Source organism: Narcine bancroftii, chromosome 9 (assembly GCF_036971445.1).
Source record: "Narcine bancroftii isolate sNarBan1 chromosome 9, sNarBan1.hap1, whole genome shotgun sequence".
Taxonomy (NCBI): domain Eukaryota; kingdom Metazoa; phylum Chordata; class Chondrichthyes; order Torpediniformes; family Narcinidae; genus Narcine; species Narcine bancroftii.
In genome coordinates, this window is record NC_091477.1 from 97,249,414 (window position 1) to 97,275,320 (window position 25,907).

At 40.0% G+C, this 25,907-nt stretch overlaps 1 protein-coding gene and 1 long non-coding RNA gene across 5 annotated transcripts in view; one reads left to right on the forward strand and one right to left on the reverse strand.

Moving 5' to 3' along the window:
• The window catches only part of LOC138742499 (uncharacterized), a 74,214-nt gene extending 49,350 nt beyond the window's left edge, over positions 1-24,864 (forward strand). Inside the window, exons 2-3 of the long non-coding RNA XR_011344210.1 lie at positions 3,868-3,934; positions 24,745-24,864. This is a non-coding gene — a long non-coding RNA (uncharacterized lncRNA). The remainder of the gene's footprint in view (positions 1-3,867; positions 3,935-24,744) is intronic.
• Positions 1-25,907, reverse strand: part of pex5la (peroxisomal biogenesis factor 5-like a) — a 126,608-nt gene that overhangs the window by 95,029 nt on the left and 5,672 nt on the right. The window lies entirely within an intron of this gene.

Below are 25,907 nucleotides of genomic sequence, written 5' to 3' on the forward strand. Positions count from 1 at the left end.
TATTCCTAAGTATCCACTCCAATGGTTTCAATACCAAGAAAAAAAAGGGCAGAAGCCCTTTGAATGATTTGCTACAGCCTCTGTCCCTATGCCTAAGGGCTCTGAAAAGATTGCTTAAGGTGATCTGTGAGTGGGAAGGTTGAGAATCACTGTTCTAGACCCAATTGCTACTGAAATATTTTGTTGAGAAATAATGTAATTAGCCCATTTCCTTTGGAGTTATGCAACCGTGCACATAACAAGTCAATTAGGTACGATTAAAACAGTGGTTTTCAAACCTTTTTCTTTCCACTCACAGACCATCTTAAGCAATCCCTTACTAATCATAGAGCATCTATGGATGCTTAAAGTTGAATGCGAGTTTAGGGGGGCAGTTCGAAAACCACTGAACTAAATAATAAATGAAGAGATACAAATATGGGAAGGCAAACACTGCTCAAAATGAAAAGAAAAATCAACCTGTCAATATATACATGCATAAATAACTAAAAATAACAATGAGAAAAATCAGAAAAGATAGCTATAGAAATATGTACTATCCAGACACAGAATCAATATTAGCTATGTTTAACAAAGATTATGTAAGGCTGTTTTTAATGACTCTATTAGTGAATTTCAATTGGAATTTGTAGTAAGGAAGTTACAATATGTGAATTTAGTAGTTCATAGATAATTGAAGTGTCATTTGCTTTAATTAATTTGAACACAAACTATAGAAAATGTTTTTTTTTCATGTATTATTTTAACTATTTATTCTCCTCGAAGTGGATGAAGAGGAATATCAACTATACTCATTAGAATTGAACATTTAAGTTCATCCCATGAAGCTTTATCTGGTGAACAGCTACAATAAACATCATTAGCCATGCAACCAACTTTCAGGACTCAATATCATTTATGATTATGATAACTTTGCCCTGGATTTAGACATTGATTCATCACACTTTTAATGCCTGAAATTTTGTTTTTGTCATGTACACGAGAGCCACCAGAGATAATTAATTATTCTCAACAAACATATAAAATTTCTTTATACTAAATTTTGTTTCTCTGACTCACTCATGGGCTAATTTCTCCTGAACTCCTTCATTTACATGCACTTTTCACAGTGCTACTCAAAATATTACATAATTCCTGCTCCTCTTCCTTGTCTACAATTGCAAAATTTACTTTCCTTTGATAGCGATACCACTTTTAAGCCAGAATGCAATACTCTGAACTTCATACCACAGATGCATTGCTCTAATTTACTTTAAGATTTCTAGACCTAGGTGCACCAGGAAAGAGAAAAGGAACAGAGAGGTGTGGGTTACCTGAAACTGAAGAATTAGAATTCAATATTCAGGCAAAATACGAGGTGCTGTTCCTCTACTTTGAGCTTAGTCTCAACCTGGCAGTGGAGGGAACAGATTGGTGTGGGAATGGGGAGAAGTGTTAAAATAGCTTGCAACTGGGAGCTCGATGGTCATTGAAGACAGTGCATAGGTGCTCATCTAGTCAGCGATTTATCTTGTTGATATAGAGATGTGGAGGTTCACAAGGTGGTGAAAAGTGGATGTGATTGTATTCAGAGATACCAGCAGTAGGATTGAGGATTAAGTAGCACAGAGGAGCAGTTTCTGACTGCTCATTCGGAATGCATGTGGCTGGAAATTATGCAACTTCCTAAAGCTCCAGTTAAATAATTTAGATTTGCTCTGGAGTTCTTCCTCTCTAAAACTCGCTCTGTGAGCAGGAAAATCAGAAGGGAGAGAATGGAGATCGTTATAAGTCAGTGTTTTCAATATTATTTCATCACCTTTGAGAAAACTCATATTCTTCATTTAACTTAACCTCAATTTTATACAGATTTAATTGCTCTGAATTACTTCATTTAAAGTAGCCATCATCTTGGTCAGTATTCCACACAGGTGTTTTGTGATGTTTGTCTTTTATCATACAGTTTATGTGGTTGATTCAGATAAAAATGTTAGTTAAATTTCTCCCCAACTTGTTACATGGATAAGGATGTACATGCTATAAGGCAATTACAGTCCTCCCTCCACCCCCTCCCTCCGATTTGAGTGTGGTTCTCTGCCTCTTGAAGCATATGGAATTGAAGTTAGATCAGGGGACTCACATGGCCTTTCAAAGATTTTCCATTTTTAGCATTTAAAAACTCCTTTATTGCTATAGCAGTATGTTTGGGATCATTGTCTTGCTATAGAATGAAACATTGTCTATTAAGTTTGGAAGCATTTGCTTGAACGTGAACAGATAAGTTGTTTCTATGCACCTCAGAATTCATTTTGCTACTGCCATCGGCCGTTCCATCGTTAGTGAAAATAAGTGTGCCAGTACTTGTGCCAGCCATACATGCCCAGGTCATAACACCCCCATCTCCATATTTCGATGATGAGGTGGTATGCATTGGATCTTGGGCAGTTCCTTTACACCTCCACTTTGCTCTAGCCATTGTTCTGATAAATGCTAATCTTGGTATCATCTGTCCACAAGCCCTTTTCCAGAATTCTTTTAGCTCTTTTAAATACTTCTTGGCAAATTGTAATCTGGCCATCCTGATTCTGTGTCTCAATAGTAGCTTGCATTTTGCAGTGTAGCCTCTGTATTTCTGTTCACAAAATCTTCTGCGGACAGTAGTCATTGACACTTCCACACCTGCCTCATAAAGAGGTATGTGATCTGTCAAACAGGCATCTGGGAATTTTGCTTCAATATGATGAGAATTCTTCTGGCATCAGCTGTGGAGGTCCTCCTTAGTCTACCAGTCCCTTTGAGCTCAACAGTATGCTCATTCTTCTTAATGAGGTTCCAAATTGTTGATTTTGTACATCCTAAGGGATGGGTGATTTTTGTTTTGCAGCCTCATAATCTTCATTGACTTTCATTGGCACGACTCTAGTCCTCATGTTGAAAAATGGCAACTACAGAGTCCAAAGGCAATCGAAAGCAGAGAAGCAAGTCTCGCTCTCTTATACCTGCACCAATGAAACAATTAAACATACCTGAGTAATCACCAATCACCTATGAAGCCAAATCTCCCAAACTTTATCGTACCCTGATGTATAAAAAGTGCTGCAATTTCTGCATGGTCAAACCAAAATGTATACAAATAACCTTGAATAAAATCTAGAATGTGCACTTTAATCACGTGTGAATTATTTGATAACAAATTGAACACGGTGGAGCACAGGGGCAAATAAAGGAAAAGTGTCTTTTCCCAAACATTATTGAGGGTGCTGTAGATGAACAGTTTGCATTGTAATTTGTAAAACTCCAAATCAATATCAAGGAAATCAAAATGTGTATGTAATTACTAGACTTTGAAAGGATTTTTTCAAAAGTCAATATTTTTAGTTAACAGGTGTATTTTTGTTTGGCCATCCTTAAAAAGACGGCTTTAAATTAATCAACTGTGGTTATTATTGCAGTATAGATAAAGTTGTTAATCCCTGTGGAATTCTGATTCCCTGCAGGTATCACGTGTTTAATTGAACCAGCTAACAGCGTATGGAAACAAACTGATACATACACCTGTTTTTAGAATGCATTTAATAAGCTGTGCCCGAAGCACAAACATTCTGTGTTGTCAGCATATTTGAGTTTTTCATTTTATAGTTCTGAAAAAGTTATAATGTCAGCATTTGTAAAGTTTACATAATTAGATATTTCTTAAGTTAGGGAAGTAGAATGGCTGATGCAATTTTGGGAAAAAACATCCTTTTAAAAGGCTACATCAACCAGCTGATCATTTAACTGATTTATTATATTCATTCGTGTAAGCAGTTTAGAGAATATACATGTCTCTTGTATGTTTGTAAGTGTGCTTGCACCATGAACTCTTCCTAATTGTATTCATGTTGATAGGGTTTTTAAGAAGGCATCTGGTGTGAAGGTCTTCATTAGTCAAGGAATTGATTTCAAGAATCACAAGGTAATGTTGCAGCTCTATAAAACTAGTCAGACTGCATTTCGAGTATCGTGTGCAGTTCTGGAGGACCTCATCAAAGCAAGGATATTGAAGCTTTAGAAAGGGTGTAGAGACAATTTACTAGGATGCTGCCTGGGTTTAACAAATTATGCGGAAAGGTTGTGTGAACTGGGGCTTTTCTCTTTGGAGTGACAGAGGACGAAGTCAGGTTAATAGAAGTATAAAAGATTATGAGTGGCATAGATCGAGTGGACAGCCACCATCTTTTTCCCCAGAGTGACAATGGTCAATACCAGAGGACATCTGTTTAAGGTGAGTGGAGTAATATTGAGGGAATATGTCAGAAGTAATATTTTTTTAATATACTTGGAATGGTGGATGCCTAGTATGCACTGCCAGCTATAGTGGTTGAAGCTAATACAGTAGACATTTATATACTCTTAGATAAGCACATGGATGTATGAAAAATGGGCTGTTATGGATTGTGAGGGAGGGAAGGGTTAGATTGATCACAGAATATGTATTTATGTATACAGGTCAGCACAACGTTGTGGGTTGAAAGGCTGGTACAGAGCTGCATATACTGTTATATGTTCCATTTAACTGAAAATTATGACATTTCATAATTTCATGTGCTCTGACCCATTGAAACATTGACCATTCTTTATCTCACACTGATGCTGCTCGGCCTGTTGAGTTCCAATGGGAGGATGTTTTTTTTGTGTCATGAAATTTGTTGGTACAGCACAATGCCCAAATTATTTTCTATTAAGCCTTTCTGATGTTTCAGAAATGGACTGCTGCAATTCATGTGAAACTGTAATTGTACAACAAGTTGAAATTGAGCACTACGGTTGGTATTTTTGAATTGCACAATGGGATGCGCTCGAGCAGATGGACAGGAAGTTATACCAAGGACAACAACATACACATATTCAATTTCAAACCTACCTACTTCTCAATAAATGTAGTCTGTTCATTAATAACTAACTGAATAATTATAGTGTATTATTAATTTACTCTCATAATATTGGCACAAATACATTCCAAACATTTCTGCAAAAATATGCGGTTTTTATGTAATAAACGGAAACAAAGAATGAAATATGAAACTCATTATAAATATCCTTTCACAAGTTGCCAACACATTGTTTGAACCACATCTTATTGTTACTAACTTGACTAATTTGATAATAGGGAACTAATTAAAAGGATAATTTAAATAATTAATACCATCTTTATTCATAATGCATGCAGAAATAAAAAAATAACAATAAACAGTCAGAAGAAGCCCCTGACCTTTTATAATTATCAGATGAGCTCAGTCATACAGTTTTACACCAGGTAAACAACTGGTTCATGCCGACCAACTTGCCTTAAGCTAGTCCCATTTCCCTAAATTTGGCCCATATTCCTCCAATCCTTTCCTATTCATGTATCTAAGTATCAACCGTGGTGCTGATGACACCACGGTCATTGGCATAATCACAGAGGCGGCAATGAGGAAGTGTACAGGAGGGAGATAGCTCAGGTAGTTGAGTTGTATGACAATAACAGCCTTGCACTCAACATTGGCAAAACCAAGGAGATGATTGTGACCCAGTCCTCATCAAGGGGTCAACAGTGGAGAAAAGAATTTAAAACTCCTGGGTGTCAACATCTCTGTGGATCTGACCTGGAGCTACATATTGATGCAATCATGAAGAAGGCTCACCAGTGGCTATGCTTTGTGAGGAGTTTGAGGAGATTTGGTATGTCACCAAAGACTCAAACTTTTGCAGGTGTATCATGGAAGAGCATTCTGGCTGGTTGCATCACTGACTGGTACAGAGGTGCCAACGCTCGGGACAAGAAAAAAAACTCCAGGGGGTTGTTAACTCTGCCTGCAACATCACAGGCACCAGTCTTCACTCCATCTGCAAGAGGTGGTGTCTTAAGAAAGCAGCCTCTATCCTCAAAGACCCCCCACCACCCTCTTCCCTCTGTTACCATCAGGGGAAAAGTACAGGAGCCTGAAAAAGAGTATTTGGCAGCACAAGTACAACACCTTCCTCTCTGACATCAGATTTCTGAATGAACAATGAACCTTAGATCCTTCCTTATGTACCAAATACATAAATAAATATAGTGCAAGTAAAAGATAATGTGGTTTATATAAAGTGTTGTACTAAGATACTACTGCAAAACAAAGAAATTCATGACACATCCATAACAATAAATTTTGGTTTTGATTCTGAAATGTTGCACTGTAGCCTCCTCTACCACTTCATCTGGTGGCTGTGTGAAAAATGTCCTCCTCAGGACCCTTTTAAAATCTTTCTCCTCTCACCTTAAGTGCCCTCTAGTTTTGTATCTTCCTACCCGAAAAAAACGGACTATATACCTGATCTATGCCCTCATGATTTTATATACCCCATATAACAATGCCCCTCAGTCTCCTCTGCCCCAAAAAAAAAAATCCTTGCAACTCAAGCCCTCCAGGCCCAGTAATATTCTCATGGATCTTTTCTGCACACTATGCAGCTTCGTGATCTCTCCTATAGCTGGGTGACCAGACCAAATACATCTTATGAGGCAAGGTTAACAGAGCTAAGACTTTTCTCCTTGGAGCAAAGAAAGATGAGAGGAGATCCACAAAATTATGAGAGACAAGATAAGGTAGAAGCCAATGGTTTTTTTTCCCCAGGATAGGAATAGCAAACACCAGAGGACATCTGTACAAAGTGAAAGAAAGGTTAGAGGAGACATCAGGAGTAAGTTCTTTTTTTTAATATATAAAGAGTTGTGGGTGCCTGGAATGCATTGCTAGTGGTGGTGGAGGTTGGAACAATAGGGGCATTTAAGAGACTCTTAGGCACATAGATGAAAGAAAAATACAGGGTTATGAGGTAGGGAGGGTTTTGGGGTTTTGTTTGGTCGGAATATATAGGTTGGCACAACATCGTGAGCCTAAGGGAATATTATAGCCTGTGCTATAATGTTCTAAGTTGTAATGGTTCACAATATTCCATGTGTGGTCATAGAACAAGGAATAGGTCCTTAAGCCCAACTCCTGTATGTTGATCGAGCTGGTTTTCAGGATGAGTTTTGGTCCATACCTCCTAAGCTCTTCCTCTGCATAAATCTGTCCAAATGTCTTTTGAACATCAGAATTGTGTCTGCTTCCTCTGGCATCTTGTTCCAGATCTGGACCATGCTTGGAGTGAAAATACTGAATCCCAGGTCCCTCCTAAATTTCCCCCCCCCCCCACCCCACCTTAAACCTATGCCCACTAGTTCTAGAACTGGCTAATCTGGGGAATAAATGTGAGTATTTGCTCTTTCCATGGTCCTCATGATGTCATAAACCTCCACAAAGTCACCCCTCAGCTTCCTTTGCTCCAGGAAATAAAGACCCAGCCTATCCAACCTCTCCTTGAGCCCTCTAGATTGGGAACATCCTGGCAAATCTCCTCTTTCATGGATGTCTTTCCTATAACTGGTTGATCAAAAATGCACACAATACTCTAAGCGTGATCTCACCAACACCTTATGCAGCTGAATCATGAGATCCCAATTTTCAAATTCAATACTTCAAGCTTTTCAAACCCCTTCTTCACTATCTTGTCCACCTGAGGCCCCATGTGTGAAGAACTAGATCTGAATTTCTAGGTCTTCCTTTTTGTAACATTCTCTATTATGATTCTGGTTTGAGTAACCAAAGTGCAACATCTCATACATGTCGGAGTTGAATTCTATTTGCCACACCTTTGTCCACTTTCCCAGCTGATCTAGATCCTGCTGTAAACTTAGGTATCCTTTGCACTGTCCACGACACCTCCAATTTGGGTGTCATCTTAAAAGTTACTAATCATGTTAACATCTTGTACAGTAGTACATGACGACCCAACTCCTGCACTCAGCGGCCTGACTGATAAAAGCTAGCATGCCAAATGCTTTTTTTGCTGCGCTGTGTGACAGACCACAATCAGTGAAGATGGGTAACAACATCACCTCCATGATCACATTCATCGCCAGCACTCCTCAAAAATCTGTACTCCATCTCCTACTATACTCCCTCTACACACATGACTGTATAACTAAATATCTTTCCAACTCCATCTTCAAATTTGCCAATGACATTGTAATCATCAAGTCTGGTTTATTGTCATCTGATTGTACAAGTACAACCTAATGAAAGAGCACTGGACCTTGGTGTAAAACATGAAGACACACAACCAGGAAGACACATAAAGGCAGATAATACTTATGCAAGACAAGTATTTCATCTATACATATAAATAAATATTGTTTTGTACATAATGGGAGTTTCAGATTGGTCAGGAGCCCAATAACAATGTCAGAATACAGGAAAGATATTTAAAGTCTAGTGGCATGGTGCTAAGATAACACTCTCTCTCGATCAGATGAAGGAGATGATCATTGACTGAAAGAGAGGTGCAGAGTACATATCTCTTTCTACTCTAATGGCATTGAAGCCTAAATCTAGATAGCTTCAATTCTTATGAATAAATATCTCCAATGACCTAACCTGGGACATATGGGTTGACACAACAGTCAGGAAAGTAAACTAACACCCGTCCCTCAACAACTATAGGTACACCATCAAAAGCATATTTGCTGGAGACATCACAAGTATGGGAGCTGTTCTGCTCAAGATCGGAAGAAACTTCAGGTTATTGAGTGCGAATCAGAACATAATCCAAACTTCTCTCTCCTTCATGGACTCCAGCTACATCTCCTTCTGCCTAAGAAAGGGAGCCAATGCACTGATGGGCCTATTGCACCCCAGATATTCTCTTATTTTCCCTGCTCCCATGGGGAAGCTTAAGAGTGTGAAAGTATGTGCCAACAGGCTTAATGATAATTTCTTCCCTGCAGCTACTAGGCTCCTGAATGAACAAGCTATTTTGTGACAAATAACCTTGCACACAACATAAGCCTCCCTTCAGTTTTCCTGCACCTCACCCATGGCTAAAGTGGATGCATATATCTCTACAATTTTTTCTGTAACTTTCTACAATGTCATAGGATACACTTGATCAGGTCCAGGGATTTGTGGCCTGGTTGTTAAATAAAGTTAACATTGATAAGGTGATCCAGAAGGTACAAGTATGCTTTATTTTTCTCTCCATCTCCACCACAATGTAACAATATTTAAAACAGTTGGTGAACAATGTGTGGGGCGAGGCACAAGTCAAATGCCATCTACAAATTTGCCATTGACACCACAGTGTCGGCAGAATCACAGATGGAAATGGGGAGTGAGATAGATCAGCTAATTGAGTGGCGTCACAACAACAACCTTGCAGTCAACATTAGCAAAATTAAGGAACTGTTTGTGGACTTCAGGAAGAGGAAACCAGGAGAACACAAATGAGTTCTCAATGAGGGGTCAGCAGTAGAAAGGGTAAAGAACTTCAAATTCCTGGGTGTCAACATCTCTGAAGATCTATCCTGGGGTCTCTAAGATTTGGGAAGAAAATTGTTGAGTGAGGCCATTCCTTTCTGGCCAAACGCTATCTTCACATCCAGCGCAATATAAGCTTCATACCTTGAGGAAGGAAAGGCTCAAGCCCAAAACATTGGTTATGTATCTTTATCTTTGCTCTTTCTAGTACTGTTTGACCAGCATTGTGATTTTAGTTCATCTATGGTGTCTGCAGACTTTCTTATTTTACTTATAATAAGCTTCAACTAATGGAACATTCTGAAGCCCTTCATAACTTTACATTTGCTGTTAAAATCCTTTCTGTAAAAATTACTTTCAGGAATGAAGAATCATTGTTTTATATTTATCTTGCTCATATGAAGAATAAATAATGACAGTGCACTGTATTTTGAGTGAGCTTGCTTCCTCCAATCTCAGTCAATTTAATATCGTAAAATAACTAATCATTTATAACATACCAATATACATGCTTGTGTTATATCAGTGCCGGATGTCAGTTGAAGGATATTAGTCAGGAACAATCATGCACCTTGTTTTGTGATGCACAACAAATCAAATTATTTACTGTGTTCATACCAAGCTTTGTGCATCACAAAACAAGATGCATCAAAACCTGCTAAGAAGATTGTAGTATTGAGGCACAACATTGTGATGTGAGAAAAGTACTTCTTCTGGCCTATGTATTCCCTGGTTGTTTTTGCTCAAGATTCTGCTGTCTGACAAAAGCCTGCCCATGACAGTATCTACATTGACAGAATGAAAATTATGTTCTTCTGTCAGCCACTTCAAACACAGCATAACTAAACAGTAACTTGGTTATTGTCAGCATCTGGCAAATTTTGCTACTGGCATAACTATTCTTTGCATTTATCCAACTGTAAACAATCCCATCTTGAATGCCATTTTAACAAATTTCAAGAATCTAATTTTGCAAAGACATTTCTGAAACAAAATACCAAACAGAACACATTTCGTGCAAGAAATATGTCACTAATAACAGGTTTTTTTTAAAAATTGAATTTATAATGAAAATTAATTTTTTTCTCTTTTTTTCTTTTGGATTTTACAAGAGGAGAAAAAATTTATGGTTAATATATACTTGTGAAATACTAATATGTTCTTTTTCTTATCCACTTGTAAATACATGAATGTAATGTAATTCTCCTCTTGTATACATGTTCAATGTAACTCAATAAACAGATTGAAAAAGGGAAAAACTAAAAATCTCACATCAAAACAAAAAATGCTGGAAACACTCAGGTCAGATAGCATGTATGGAAGCAGTGTTAACATTTCAGGTTGAAGACAGAATTAAGAAAGATTTTAAAAGAATGATCTGAAGGAAAGGTGGGGTATGAATATATGAGACAAAATAAATGTATGTTAGGAGAGCTCAGGGTTGCACTGGGAATACGTTGTGGTCGATGGTATTATGATGATATTAGAGATACAAAAGGAAGACAAAATTTTGTAAAAACTAGGGCTGGAGATATACACAACAGGTCAGACTGTGCGCAAGGAAAGAAATAAAATGGAGCCAATGTCACAGAAAGGTAGAAATGATGGGCATCAGGGTTCCAAAGGACTGATGAGAGTAAAGAAAGTGAAAGCATAATAAGTTCAAGATTTAATACTATATAGGATTCCCTTTTTGGCCCGATGATCATTGCTGCATTATTTGATGCAGGCACTGTCATTTGAGCCTCTTTCCTCATTTGAGCTGTGTAACACGAGCAAAGGAACCAAACAGCTTTGGTACTTACACCATTGTATTTATAAATATCACATCATATTAAATGAGTAAAGGCAGTAATGAAATTCAAAGGATGGGTTTCTAACAAATTTGACTGAAGTGAGTACAGATTAAAAGAAAACACTATAAAATGATGATTTATGTGCATGAGTAATTGCTGGATGGGTGACACTATCTGTCAGGGAACGAATAGTTGGTATAATGAATGAGACCTTGTGAATATTATCACACCATTTGCAGAAAACCATGATCAGTTCCCTCAACTTGATGGCAAATGAGGCAATACAGAACCCTTTCAGAAACAAGCACCAACATTAATGAATTCCTTAAACCTTATAACAAAAGCAAGCAAATTCTTAAAAGGTTTCTTCTTCCTTGGAGAGCTGGTTCACTAATTTCCTGAAATTTATTCTCCCATACGTTATTACACTGAGTCGCAACCAAATAACAGGGCAGCTGTGCACTGGAAATGGAGCGTAATGCAATTCCCCACAAAACAACAACTTTTGTATCTTTGCATTTTAACAAACTGATGTGTTCCCTGGAGTCAAACAGCCAGCTGGGCCAAATTTCCCTGGCAGATACCAAATAATTGCAATCTGCAGCTGTATCTTCTCAAACCTAAAACTTTTCATTACTAAAATTTATGAACACCTCATTAATCCTAAAAAAAACTACAACAGTCTCTCACATCCCTTAGTCCTGGCAATCCTATTGAGGAAGATAAAAGCACCCCTTGAAGACAGGCACCTAGAATTTTACCTGAGGTGGAGTCCATCTTATATTTTTGTGCTACCCTGGGCAGCTTGCTATATTGAGCAGAACTCCAAGCTGTTCTTACAGTAATGGCTAATTTTGCAATATTGGGTTACATAATGGAAATTCAGAGGTATGGAGTTATTGGATGGACTAAAGTCACTATTAATACAAGTTCAAGTTTATTATTATCATACAATTGTACAAGTACATCGGGACGAAACAGGATTCTTTGGTCCTCAGTGTAAAAACATAAAAATACAAAGAAAGGCAGCACACAAATTTACAAGCGATTCATATGCAGTACACATATAAAAAATAAATAAATATTGTTAAATACATAGTAGAATCTTGGAGGGATTGTATGAGCAGTTCATCAGACATGCAGCATTCTCATTGCCTGTGTGAAGAAGCAGTTTCTCAGCCTGGTGGTTCTGGTTCTGATACTTCTGTATCTCTTTCCCGACGGGAGCAGCTGGAAGGTGCTGTGTGCGGGGTGGTAGGTGCCCTTGACGATTTTGTGAGCCCTTGTCAGATAATGATCCCAGTAGGTCATGCTGATTTGGCGGGGGGGGGGGGGTAGGGGGAGGGAGAACCCAGCGATCCTCTCTTCCATTCGTATGGTCCTGTGGATTGACCTCTAATCCAATGCTCTACAGCAGTGCTTCCCAAACTTTTTCGGGCTGCCACCCCCTTGGCCTCTAGGCCACATCCCGAGCGTTACCCCCATACAATGGCGCTGGGTGGTGGAAGTTAGTGGCAGCGCTGAGTAGGGTTGGGGGGGGGGGAGGGTGCTAGCGACACCAATATAACACGACGATTACTGAGACCAGCTCTCGCAAGAACACCTTGTCATGGTTTAATTTGCTCGCTACTGCCACCCCAAGTCTGGCTAGAAAATTACTGTACTGACTTCTTCATTAAACTTTGCAGCAAACTGAATAACAAGACTGACGGTTCAAAATGCCCCCTTTTCCTTCACCACCCCCTTGGATCTTTCTACCACTACAGGGGGCGGCAGCTGCATCCATACCACACTGTGATGCAGCCAGCCAGGACACTCTCAATGGAGCTCCTGTGAAAAATTGACAGGATAGTAGCCGATAGCCTTGCCCACCTCAGTCTTCTCAGGAAGTGCAGTCACTGTTGTGCCTTCCTGACAAGTGACAAGATGTTGTGTGCTCATGATAGAGCATTACTTAAGTGGACTCCAAGAAACCTGGTGCTCTGTATTCTCTCCACTATTGATGTGTAGTGGAAGATGGTCATCCCTAGTCCTCCTGAAGTCCCCAGTCATCTCCTTTGTCTTGTCCAAGGGTCTCAAGCAAGCACTCTGCTCAAATAAAATTCTCTTCAATGCTCCAAAACTGAGTATCCATGGCTGCAGGAAAAGATGAACCTCTCCCACTTCTTCACCAACCTTTATGACATTAACATAGTTTCCTCTGCGCAATGGAGAGTTGTTTTTATCTCCCTCAATTTTGTACTTTGTGTTTGCCATTTGACAGAAGGTTGGTGATTTATGCTGAGTTAATTTTCCACAACCTTCAGCCACCCTTTATTGTGCTTTATTCAAGAGGCGTCATTCTCTTTTCCGTTTTCTTTCTTTGTAAAGAATAGCCCATCAGGTTTCAAGCATCAAACACAGCCATGAAGGAGCCAAAATTCAGCTGTCTTCCAGTCCACAGGGACCTGCCCAGAGTCCACAAAATTTTGGTAATGACCCTAAACACCTCTACTATAACTTCTGTCATTTCCTTCAATAATTTGGGATGCATTCCATCAGGACCAGGAGACTTATCTACATTTAGAGCCACTAATTTGCTCTACCTTCCCTCTTTAATGGTAGCGATTGAATCAAAGTCTTCACCTCCCATCACACCCATAACATCTCTCTGACATGTTAGACGTGCCTTTCCCTTTGATGCCTATTAACTTTTTAAAAAATCTTGTCAGTAGCCAAATTGTTCACCGTCATTCACAAATAGCTCTTCAGAATTTTGAATTGCTGGTTTTGTCGTGCTTATCTCTCTCTCTCTCTCTCTCTCCCTCCCTCTATTGCAAGTTGGTTTTGCTTCTTAGCACTGATGTAGTTTTGTACTGCAGTTTCACACATTTGCCACTGGTGCAGTGCATGTGTGGCGTTTTATTTTAATGGTGCAGAATGCCAGGAACTTCAGGAGAAATGGGAAAATGTGTATTATGTTTACTTTTCTCTCTCAAAACATGATACCCATAAATTTTACCGACATTATCAAAATTTAGGACAAGGGAGGGCAATTAACCTGTTACATCTATTAAGTTTGAAAACTGCAAGTTCAAGGAGAGCTTTCCATTCAAAAACAATGGGTGCTTTTGTTCCCATCATTTCCTCTCTAATCCATCCACCAATTATTCTAAATCTATATGCTGTGATTTTTTTTAATGCCCTTTGACTAAGAGAGATCCTTCCTTCCCATTTGCTCTAATTAGTCGTCATAATCGTATACAACAGATTAAGTATCCGCTCATGTTCTGTTGCTTCAAAGGAGGTAATTGCATCTTATCCAATCTTTCCCCAGTTACATTTTTGATCCTTAATGACATCCATGTAAATACTGGTTTGCAAAACCTGGCATAGACCAGGCCACTGTTTTGCAAAGCATATCCTTTCTGCAATGGCCATCCTGAGCTTCCCACTGCATGTCAATTTTAACTCTCCTTCCCAGTTCCACGGTGATCTGTCCATCCTCAGCCTTCCCTATTGGCATGTGGAGACCAGACATAAATTGGAAGAACATTTCATATTCCATTAAGGTAGCTTACACTCAGTGGTATGACCAGTGCATCTTCTGACATCAGGTAAACCCCGGGCCCAGTGCTCTCCTTCACACATACTGGTCAGTCCTCCCAGTTTTCTTCTTTCCTTTGTTCATCTCTCCCATTCACTGCCCAAATTGTGATTCATCTCCCTTCCATTCCCTCCCCATCTGCCTCTACCTGTCACGTACAGGCTCGACCCCATTCCATTTCTTCCACCACCTCACACATAAACTGGTATACTCCTTCCAGTACAGTTACAACATTGATATTTATCTGACAGTCTCTAATTACACAGGTCAACAAGGATTTTGCTTCCTGAACACCTTTGAGTGTATTTTATAGATTTTGGCTGCTAATCACAAAAATCAACTTAAAATTTTCTTATCACATTTTGTATTTTTAGATACAACCTATTTTTGTGATTTCCTGTCATATTTTAAGTCTACTAGTATATTGCTCACCAAGTGTTTTGATTAGTCCAAGCATGCCTGGGCATGCACTCAGTGCAGGTGCTATGCTAATGTTGTCTTAGGCCTGGGCATCCTTAGTCAGGATAGATGCAGACAGGCTATAAAAACACCTCACACATACAAATGTGTCCATCGAAAGCATCATCAGGGCTACTGAAATCCATCAAAGCTGGCTGACTTTTGTGGGACATTGACACGAGCGGCATCAGATACTGAGTACAAACAAAAATCAGCTGCAAATGTTTTTAGGTCATTTGAAAGAACAAAATGTGTCAGCATTATTATGTGATTAAGCATGCCTAAATTCCATTAAAGTTATTTTAATGTTTCTCCAACTTCCTTCACGATACAGCAAATCTTTGTGTTCAGCTTGAAGTTGTCTATCATAATTCCGAATTTCAGGAAGCAACCCCTTTGAAAAAAATTGTCCAGGAGTAATGTGGCATGTTTGTTCACAAAAAGCAGGACATATTAACTCAAACCACCCAACAGCAGTGTTGGAAGGTGTTATAAATGTGGTATCAGACAATATTGACTTATCAATAATGGGCTTATCAATGCATAGTTTATTTTTTTACCAAAATTACTTGCCTCTATACGGCCTCGGTTGGAAGCATACTTTATATTTAGAAAAATTGTTATAACAGGGGCTGTCACCCCTAAAGGTCAGGAGACAGGTAACTGGATGACTATCAGGAGAGGGAAGGGGAAGAGGCAGACAGTGCAGAGCACCCCTGTGGCCATTCCCCTCAACAAGCATTCTGCTTTAGATACCATTGGAGGGGGTCGAAGGGACCTACCAGGGATGAGCCAAGGTGGTCAAGTCTCCGGCACAGAGGCTGGCCCACCCTGCTCAGAAGTGAAGGGGGAGAGAAGAGGAGAGCGATGGTGATTGGGGATAGGAGGTTCTGTGAATGAGATATGTTGCCTCTCAGGTGCTAGGGTCAGGGATGGCTCTCATTAAGTTCAGAGCATTCTGGAGGGGGAGGGCGACCAATGACATAGATAGGAGTAGGGATGAGGTCCTGAAGAGGGAATATAGGGAGTTAAGAAGGAAGTCAAAAAGCAGGACATCAGGGATGGTAATCTCAGGATTGCTGCCTGTGCCATGCGCCAGAGGGTAGGACCAGGAAGTTGAGATTAATGCGAGGCTGAAGAGTTCGTGCAAGGGGCAGGGATTCAGTTTTCTGGATCATTGGGATCACTTCTGGGGAAGGTCTGACCTGTACAAAAAAGACACACTGCATCTGAACTGGAGGAGGACCAAAAATCCTGGTAGGCAGGTTTGTTAGAGCTGTTGGGGAGGGTTTAAATTAGTTTGGCAGGGGAGTTAGAATCAGAATGTGAATTCAGAGATTAGGGTAGAAAAACAAAAGCATGAAACTATGTGCTCTGAGTTGTCGAGGAAGGACAGACAGGGGACAAAACATAAAGACAGCCAGTTAGAGGGTTTGAAATGAGTCTATTTCAACACTAGGAGTATTATGAATAAATGGGATTAATTTAGAGCATGGATCAGTATGTGGAACTATGATAATGTGGCCGTTACTGAAACTTGACTAGAGGAAGGGTAAGATTGGCTGATGCGGGTACCAGGGATCAGGTGTTTTAAAAATAATAGGAGGCGAGGTGAAGGAGTCGATGGGAGAAGTAGCATTAATGGTCATAGTATCACAGCTATAGAAATGGAGGACGCTGCAGAGGGAGTGTCCACTGACTCAGTGTGGGTGGAAGTCCGAAATAGGAAGGGAGCTATCACTGTGCTGGAAGTAGTCTATAGGCCCCCAAATAGCCCTTGGGACACCGAGGAGCAGATAAGCAGGCAGATTTTGGAATGGTTCAGGGTTGTAGTTATGGGTGATTTCAACTTCCCGAATATTTGTTGGCACCTACTGACTGCAATAGGGATGGATGGGGCTGAATTTCTCAGATGTGTACAAGAAGGATTCCTGACACAGTATGTGGACCAGCCAACAAAAGGAGAGGCCATATTGGATCTAGTTCTGGGGAATGAACCTGGTCAGGTGGCGGACCTCTCAATGTGGAAGCATTTTGGTGAGAATGACCACAACTCCCTAAGCTTCAACATAGCTGTGGAAAAGGATATAAATAGTCAAACTGGGAAAGTGTTTAACCAGGGAAGGGATGAAGCAGGAATTAGTGAGAGTAAATTGGAAATAAATGTCTAATGGTGAAAGCCCAGAAGGAATATGGAGGAAGTTTAGGGACCACTTGTGCTGGATTCAGGATAGGTTTATCCCACTGAGACAAGGAAAAGATGGTAGGAAAAGGGAACAGTGGCTGATGAAACAGGTCAGGCAACAAGAGGAAGAAGGAAGTATACTTTAGATATAGGAAGCAGGAAATGGGGGGAGGGGGGGTTCATGAGAAGTATATGGTAGCCATGAAGGAACTTAAAAAAGGACTTAGGAGAACTCAGTCCATGAGAAGGCCTTGGCATGTAGAATTAAGGAGAACCCCCAAAGGCGTCCCATGCATACGTGATGGATGAATGAGGAAAATGAAGGTGAGCTGTTAAATGATGAGGGAAGTAACATGTGCCTGGAGGCAGAGGATGTTGGAGAGGTCCTAAATGAATACCTTGCATCAGTATTCACAAGAGAAAAGGAGCTTGATCACGGTGAGGTCAAAATTGAACACAATGTGGAGATTAAGGAAGCAGAAGTGTTGGATCTTCTCAAAAACATCAAGATCGATAAGTCCCTCCCTCACTGTTCGCGTTAGCTATAGAACCACTAGCAGAACTGATCAGAACAGAAAATAAAATAAAAGGGATAAAAATAAAAGAGAAGGAATATAAAATCAGTCTATTTGCAGATGACGTTATAATATACTTAACAGAACCAGAAATATCAATAAAAGAATTACATAGGAAATTGAAGGAATATGGAGAAGTGTCAGGGTACAAGATCAATGCAAATAAAAGTGAAGCAATGCCAATGAATAATGCGGATTTCTCAAAGTTTAAGAAAGAATCGCCATTTAGATGGCAAACGCAAGCAATGCGATACCTAGGTATACAACTAAATAAAAACCTCGGCCATCTATATAAACTCAATTACCATTCATTAATGAAAAAATTACAAGACGACTTAGAGCATTGGAAAGACTTACCACTAACAATGATAGGAAGCATAAACTGTATTAAAATGAACATTTTCCCAAGGATACAATACCTATTTCAGTCATTACCAATATGCCTAAAAGAGAAATTCTTCAAGGAGTTAAAGAAAATAATAAGGAAATTTTTATGGAAAGGGGGGAAACCAAGGATAGCACTAGATAAATTTAAAAAATGGTACAAACAAGGAGGCTTACAACTACCAAACTTTAAAAATTATAGAGCCGCACAATTAAGATACCTATCAGATTTTTATCAATCAAGGGAAAAACCAGATTGGACCAGATTAGAACTAGTTAAAATAGGGGAGAAGATACCTGAACATATACTATACAAATGGGATGAAAAATTGGTACAACATAGGAATTCACCGGTATTGCATCATCTGCTCAACATTTGGAAGAAGATTCATGTAGAAAGGAATAAAACAAATTACCAACTACCAAAACTAATATTGATGCAAAAACAGCTAATCCCTTTTACAATAGATAACCTTTCCTTTAGAGAATGGGAGAGAAAGGGGATCAAAAGAATAGAAAATTGTTTTTCGGGAAATAAATTATTGTCCTTTGAACAAATGAAGGATAAATATAATATAACTCATGATACAATGTTTGCATACTACCAACTGAAAACCTACTTGAAGGACAAATTGGGAAACAGTCTGAGGTTACCAGAAGGAAGCAATTTTGAATATGTGATTACAGACACAATGATAATCAAAAAATTTGTAACAAACATGTACATCAAACTGCAAGAAAAGGAGAACGAGGAAACAAATTGTAAACCTAAACAAAAATGGGAACAAGATCTAAACATAAAGATAAAGAATGAAACATGGGAGAAGCTATGCTCCGGAACGATGAGAAATACAATAAACACGAGGTTACACATGATACAATATAACTGGATACACAGGCTATACATCACACCTCAAAAGTTAAATAAATGGGACCCAACAGTATCAGACAGATGTTTTCGCTGTAAAAAGGAAACGGGAACAATAATTCATGCAATTTGGACATGTGAGAAAGTGGAAAATTTTTGGGAAGATCTAAACCAGATATTAAATAAAATCACAAAAAGCAATATACCAAAAAACCCAGAGATCTTCCTCCTAAGTAATATAAGAAACAAAGAATTTGGACTCAATTTGGATGGAGCACAAAAAAGATTTGTTATGATAGCCCTAGCTGTAGCAAAAAAATGTATTATGTCAACCTGGAAATTAGAAGACAACTTGAGAATACAACAATGATATATAGAAATGAATAAATGTATTCCATTAGAAAAAATAACATATAATTTATGAAATAACATTACAATATTCGAACAAATATGGGAGCCATACATGAAACACAATAGAGAAATCCTACCGTGGACTTCCACCAACTAAAATGACAGGAGAAGATAATAAAAAGAAATGACTCAGTAAAATTTCTTGTTTATTTTTATTAAGTGACAACATTGTTTAACGGGTTTAATAGAGAGGTCATGTTATAACTCTACAAATATTTGCCAAGGCCACACTTAGAGAATTGTGTTCAGTTCTGGTCAGGAAAGATGTGGAAGCTGTGGAGAGGGTGCAGAGGAGATTTACCAGGATATTGCCTGGATTGAAAAACAAGTCTTATGAGGCAAGGTTAACAGAGCTGGGACTTTTAACTTTGGAGTGTAGAAGGATGAAAGGAGACTTGATAGAGGTCTACAAGGTTACGAGAGGCATAGATAGGGTGGACAGCCAGCACCTGTTTCCCAGGTAAGGAGCAGCAAGCACCAATGGACACATGAACAAAGTTATGGGAGTGAAGTTTAGGGGAGACATCGGGGGTAAGCTTTTTTTAAAACACAGAGTTATGGGTGCCTGGAATGCCTTGTTAGGGATGGTGGTGGAAGCTGAAACATTTGGGCAATTTAAGAGACTCTTAGACATGGATGAAAGAAAAATAGAGGGTTATGGGGTAGGCAGGGTTTTAAAAAATATTTTATTTAAAGGCAGGGTTTATTACTTCTTTTTCAAAAGGAAGGGGTATATAGGTTAGCACAACATCGAGAGCTGAAGGGCCTTTACTGTTATGTATTGTTCTATACAGTTGTAAGTTAATCATTCCAGCTGCATGATTATCACTGCACATGTTCCTCAAAGTAATGCCCTAGACCTAACCACCTTCATATGATTCATCAACACCCTTCCATATCAAAGAAGGTCAGAAGTCCAGAAGTTTGCTGATAGTTATATAATGATAAATTTAAGACCTCAGCAAATGAATCACTCCACACTAAGGTGAAGTCAGGCCTGGGCAGCATTCTGGCACAGACTGATAAATGGCATGCGGCACAAAGTGACAGACAATGAACACCTCTAACAAGAAGGAGTCTAGTCACATATCTGATACATGCTCTATTATTTTTTTCAAGTCTCCCACCAATGACCCAGGAGCCACCAATGACCCAGGAGCCACCAATGACCCAGGAGCCACCAATGACCCAGGAGCCACCAATGACCCAGGAGCCACCAATGACCCAGGAGCCACCAATGACCCAGGAGCCACCAATGACCCAGGAGCCACCAATGACCCAGGAGCCACCAATGACCCAGGAGCCACCAATGACCCAGGAGCCACCAATGACCCAGGAGCCACCAATGACCCAGGAGCCACCAATGACCCAGGAGCCACCAATGACCCAGGAGCCACCAATGACCCAGGAGCCACCAATGACCCAGGAGCCACCAATGACCCAGGAGCCACCAATGACCCAGGAGCCACCAATGACCCAGGAGCCACCAATGACCCAGGAGCCACCAATGACCCAGGAGCCACCAATGACCCAGGAGCCACCAATGACCCAGGAGCCACCAATGACCCAGGAGCCACCAATGACCCAGGAGCCACCAATGACCCAGGAGCCACCAATGACCCAGGAGCCACCAATGACCCAGGAGCCACCAATGACCCAGGAGCCACCAATGACCCAGGAGCCACCAATGACCCAGGAGCCACCAATGACCCAGGAGCCACCAATGACCCAGGAGCCACCAATGACCCAGGAGCCACCAATGACCCAGGAGCCACCAATGACCCAGGAGCCACCAATGACCCAGGAGCCACCAATGACCCAGGAGCCACCAATGACCCAGGAGCCACCAATGACCCAGGAGCCACCAATGACCCAGGAGCCACCAATGACCCAGGAGCCACCAATGACCCAGGAGCCACCAATGACCCAGGAGCCACCAATGACCCAGGAGCCACCAATGACCCAGGAGCCACCAATGACCCAGGAGCCACCAATGACCCAGGAGCCACCAATGACCCAGGAGCCACCAATGACCCAGGAGCCACCAATGACCCAGGAGCCACCAATGACCCAGGAGCCACCAATGACCCAGGAGCCACCAATGACCCAGGAGCCACCAATGACCCAGGAGCCACCAATGACCCAGGAGCCACCAATGACCCAGGAGCCACCAATGACCCAGGAGCCACCAATGACCCAGGAGCCACCAATGACCCAGGACCCACCAATGACCCAGGACCCACCAATGACCCAGGAGCCACCAATGACCCAGGAGCCACCAATGACCCAGGAGCCACCAATGACCCAGGAGCCACCAATGACCCAGGACCCACCAATGACCCAGGACCCACCAATGACCCAGGACCCACCAATGACCGAAAGTTCAAGTAAACACTGTGGCGACTAGAGATTCTCAGCAGCTTGGCATTCTGTGTCAAGATACCCCCTCTTTAAATGCAAAGACACCAGGCACAATGGAATATTCTCCAATAACCTGGATAATCAATATTTATCTAACACAGTCAAGAAGCTCAGCACCATCTTGGAAAAAATGGTGTGCTTCATTGCTATCCCATGCACCACACTATAAAACCATTCCCTACACCACTGTTGTTTATGGCTTATCGTGTATCCCTTCCAACAGAATACATTATAATTACTTGCCTGGGCTATTCTAATGCATTACAAAGCCATGACCTTGACAGTAGAGGATAGGGGCTTCCAGCAGGAGAAAATTTCCACATGCAACTTCTTCTCCAGGTCACATAACATTCTGCCCCAGAAATCTATCACCATTCCTGTCATTTGGTGTAAACCTTAGAATTCCCCATCTACAGCACTGTGGGTCAACTTCACCAGGACTGCAGCAGTTAATAGTGATGGCTCACCAGTACCTTGGCATAGGAAATTAAAGATGAGGAATAAATTATGATCATATTGCTGCTACCCAGGTACTGAAAAGTGGAAAAAACAAAATATACACTTGAACCAATCAAATTGAATAAGTTACATAGAACCTTACAGCACAGTACAACTCATATGACCCTCGTTGTGCTGACCTATTTTGAATCTTCTCAACAAACCAAACTTTCCCTAACTTAAATGCACAACCCTCTATTTTTGTTTCATCCATGTGCCAGAACCTTTTAAATGTCCCTAATGTTCCAGCCTCCACCACCACCCTTGGCCATGCATTGCAAGCACCCACTACTCTGTGTAAAAAAAAACTTAGTTCTGATGTCTCCCCTAAACTTTCCTACCCTCACCATGTACAGATGTCATCTGGTGTTTGTTACTCTTACCCCTGGAAAAAGGTGCTGGCTCTCCATCCTATCTCTGTCACTCACAATCACGTAGACCTCTATGAAGTCCCCTCTCTTTCTTTTTCACTCCAAAGGGAAAAGCCCCATTTCTGTTAACCTTGCCTCTCCAATCCAGGCAACATTCTGGTAAATCTCCTCTGCATCCTCTCCATAGCTTCCCCATCCTCCCTGTTCTGGGACAATCAGAACTGACCACAATATTCCAAGTGTGCTCTAACCAGTTTGTTATGGAGCTGCAACATTTCCTCATGACTCATGAACTCAATTCCTTCACTAATGAAGGCCAGCATACCACAAGCCTTCTTAACTACCTACCAACCTGCGCAGCAACCTTGAGATTAATGGATTTGGACCCCAAGGTCCCTCTTTTTTTCCCCCACTGTTAAAAATCCAGCCATTATCCATGTACTGAGCCTTCGAGTTTGACCTTCCAAAATGCATCGCTTCACACTTACCTGGAATGGCTTCTGCCCAACTCTGCATTCTATCTAATATCCTGTTGTAACCCACAACAACCTTCTACACTATCAACAATACCTCCAACCTTCATGTCTTCAACAAAATTACTGACCCATCCCTCTATTTATTTGTCCAGGTCATTTATTTTAAAAAAAAAATCACGAAGAGAAAGTGTCCTAGAAAAGATCCCTGGGTAACTCCATTAGTTACTGACCTCCAGGCAGAAGTCACTGACCTCCAGGCAGTTACATCTTCTAACTGTGAGATTGAAAAACTGCATTTTTTTTTAAAAAAGTGACCCAAATGGTTCCAAGCAGTTGTTATCCCAAATCTCTGCATCTAAAATTGTCCTGTATTGTAGCTGGCTGTAGATGCATATTTTGTCAACTTAATTTCTTAATGTGTCACAAAACAATAAAATTATAGGGCAATGATTATTTCAGTTGAAGAGATGCACATAATGTGCAATGATTCAGCTTGTTAAAATGCTTTAAACGGATAAATGAAAGTGGAAGGCACTGTTCATCTGTCCTACTGAAGACCTTCAATCTAACATGACTAACTGTGTTGTTGAAGTTAATGTTGAGTATGAATATCTGTTCTTCAACGTGTCAATGCAAAGTACGCCCCACATTACAGCAGAAGGCTTATAAAATTGAGTACTTTTCTTAAGGCTGCCATGTAAATGTCATAAAGAACAGTTCTCACTGATTCCCACTGACAAACATGATATCTGGTCCATTAATACAAAAATGTGGCATTCATAACCTGAGTATGCATACTGTGTTCTTTGTGTGCTCTGCTGACTCTACAGATACAATATATGTATATTTCAATTTTTATCAGAAGATAGTAGCCTGGATATTAATAGATCCAAGACAAGGTATAACTCAAGCAAAATTCAGGATCTGCATAAAGAACTGCACTAAACACACAATAGCATCAGTTCCCCTCTACATCGTGTTCAACATTTTTGTATCCTTGACAATGGTGGACAAATAGAGCCACAATAGCCAAACATTGTGATTTTTATAAAAGTATTGCATAATTAAATGAGTATTACAATAAGCTCCACAAAGATCATAGACTGGGTAAATCACAATGAATGTCAGGCCCCTTCTAGGTTTTAGTGAATCAAAACAAAAAAACTTAACAGAAAAATGTTCCTGAAATTATCCAAGATATCTGAGGTTTTTGTTTCTATTTCAGTGCCTTATTTTTTTTAAATTTAGCATTGATAACAAATACTACATTTGTTCCTCATTTACAACACTCGTATGGTTTGAATCAATGCAAACCTGTATAATTGCTGCTATTTCATGACTTCAAAAGTTTAGTTTTAATTTTCTAATTCTAGGTTTCACTCTTCGAAATGAAAAGATGTGCTCCTGTATAATATACACTGAAATATTCTGGGATTTGGCCAAAACAACTTTCATTCTTCCATGCCTATGAAGAGACATTTTCTGCTGCTTTTTCATAATGAAGAAGATAAATGATCTGGTGTCAAGCAAATGGAACTCGATGCATTACAAAGCAAATTGCTGGCCAATAAAATCTGTTCAATTCTCTCTGACTTCCAATTCAAATAATTTAATGAAATAAGTTCAATGGCAATGAGCAATACCTGGTCACTTTAGCTTAGAATAAAATGTAGTGATAGACTTGCATGATACTACAACCGATAGGTTGCTCAAGAGATTTACAACCAAAAAGGTAAGAAGGAAATCCATTCTTTCCCAGAGGCAAATAATGGGTGTACTTTCTTATGATTCATACAAAAAGAAAGTAAAATTGTTAGAAGAACATCTTCCAACTGCAGTTGTATTCTTTGATTTTCATTTACTGAATGGCATAATTCATTTTCAAGCCAAGAATATATTGCAAGGTGGCATTTAATCAACTGTGAAATTGGCTGCAACACCAAACTAATTGACAAAGTGGAGTGCAGATTAACATATTAACACCATCCAAATGTGCAGTAAACACACCTGTTTGGCCCTTTATTCCCCTTATCATAGGAAAGGCCTGATTATCAAAAAAATGTCTACAAGGCATCAGTCCAATCAAAATGAGTGGAGGAATGTTGCTATGGATAATTGGTATGATCAAATACTTGGCTATTAGTGGCAGGGAGACAGGAACTGGTTACCTGGCGATAGAATTCTCTCTCATTGCAGAATAACTTGATGAAACAAATCAGTCTGCAAACTCACTCAGGTGAAGATGATGACAGTAGCAAATGCAATTATTCTTACATTTATAATTCTGATTTCTTCTTTTTATCATGGACTGGTCATCATTCTCTGAACTGGCTTATGTTTAGGTGAGCTCATTCCAACAAATTATCTTGCCATCGTAGTACACACGAGCTTCCAGCTCAAACACTCAGATTTTGATCGGTGTAGTAGGAAAAAGTGTAAAATCCCCAGTATCAGCACCTATTGGCATTGGCAGATACTGGGTAAGTGAATATTCTGGTTGTTTGAGATGGTGTGAATGGCAAACTAACAGCAAGGT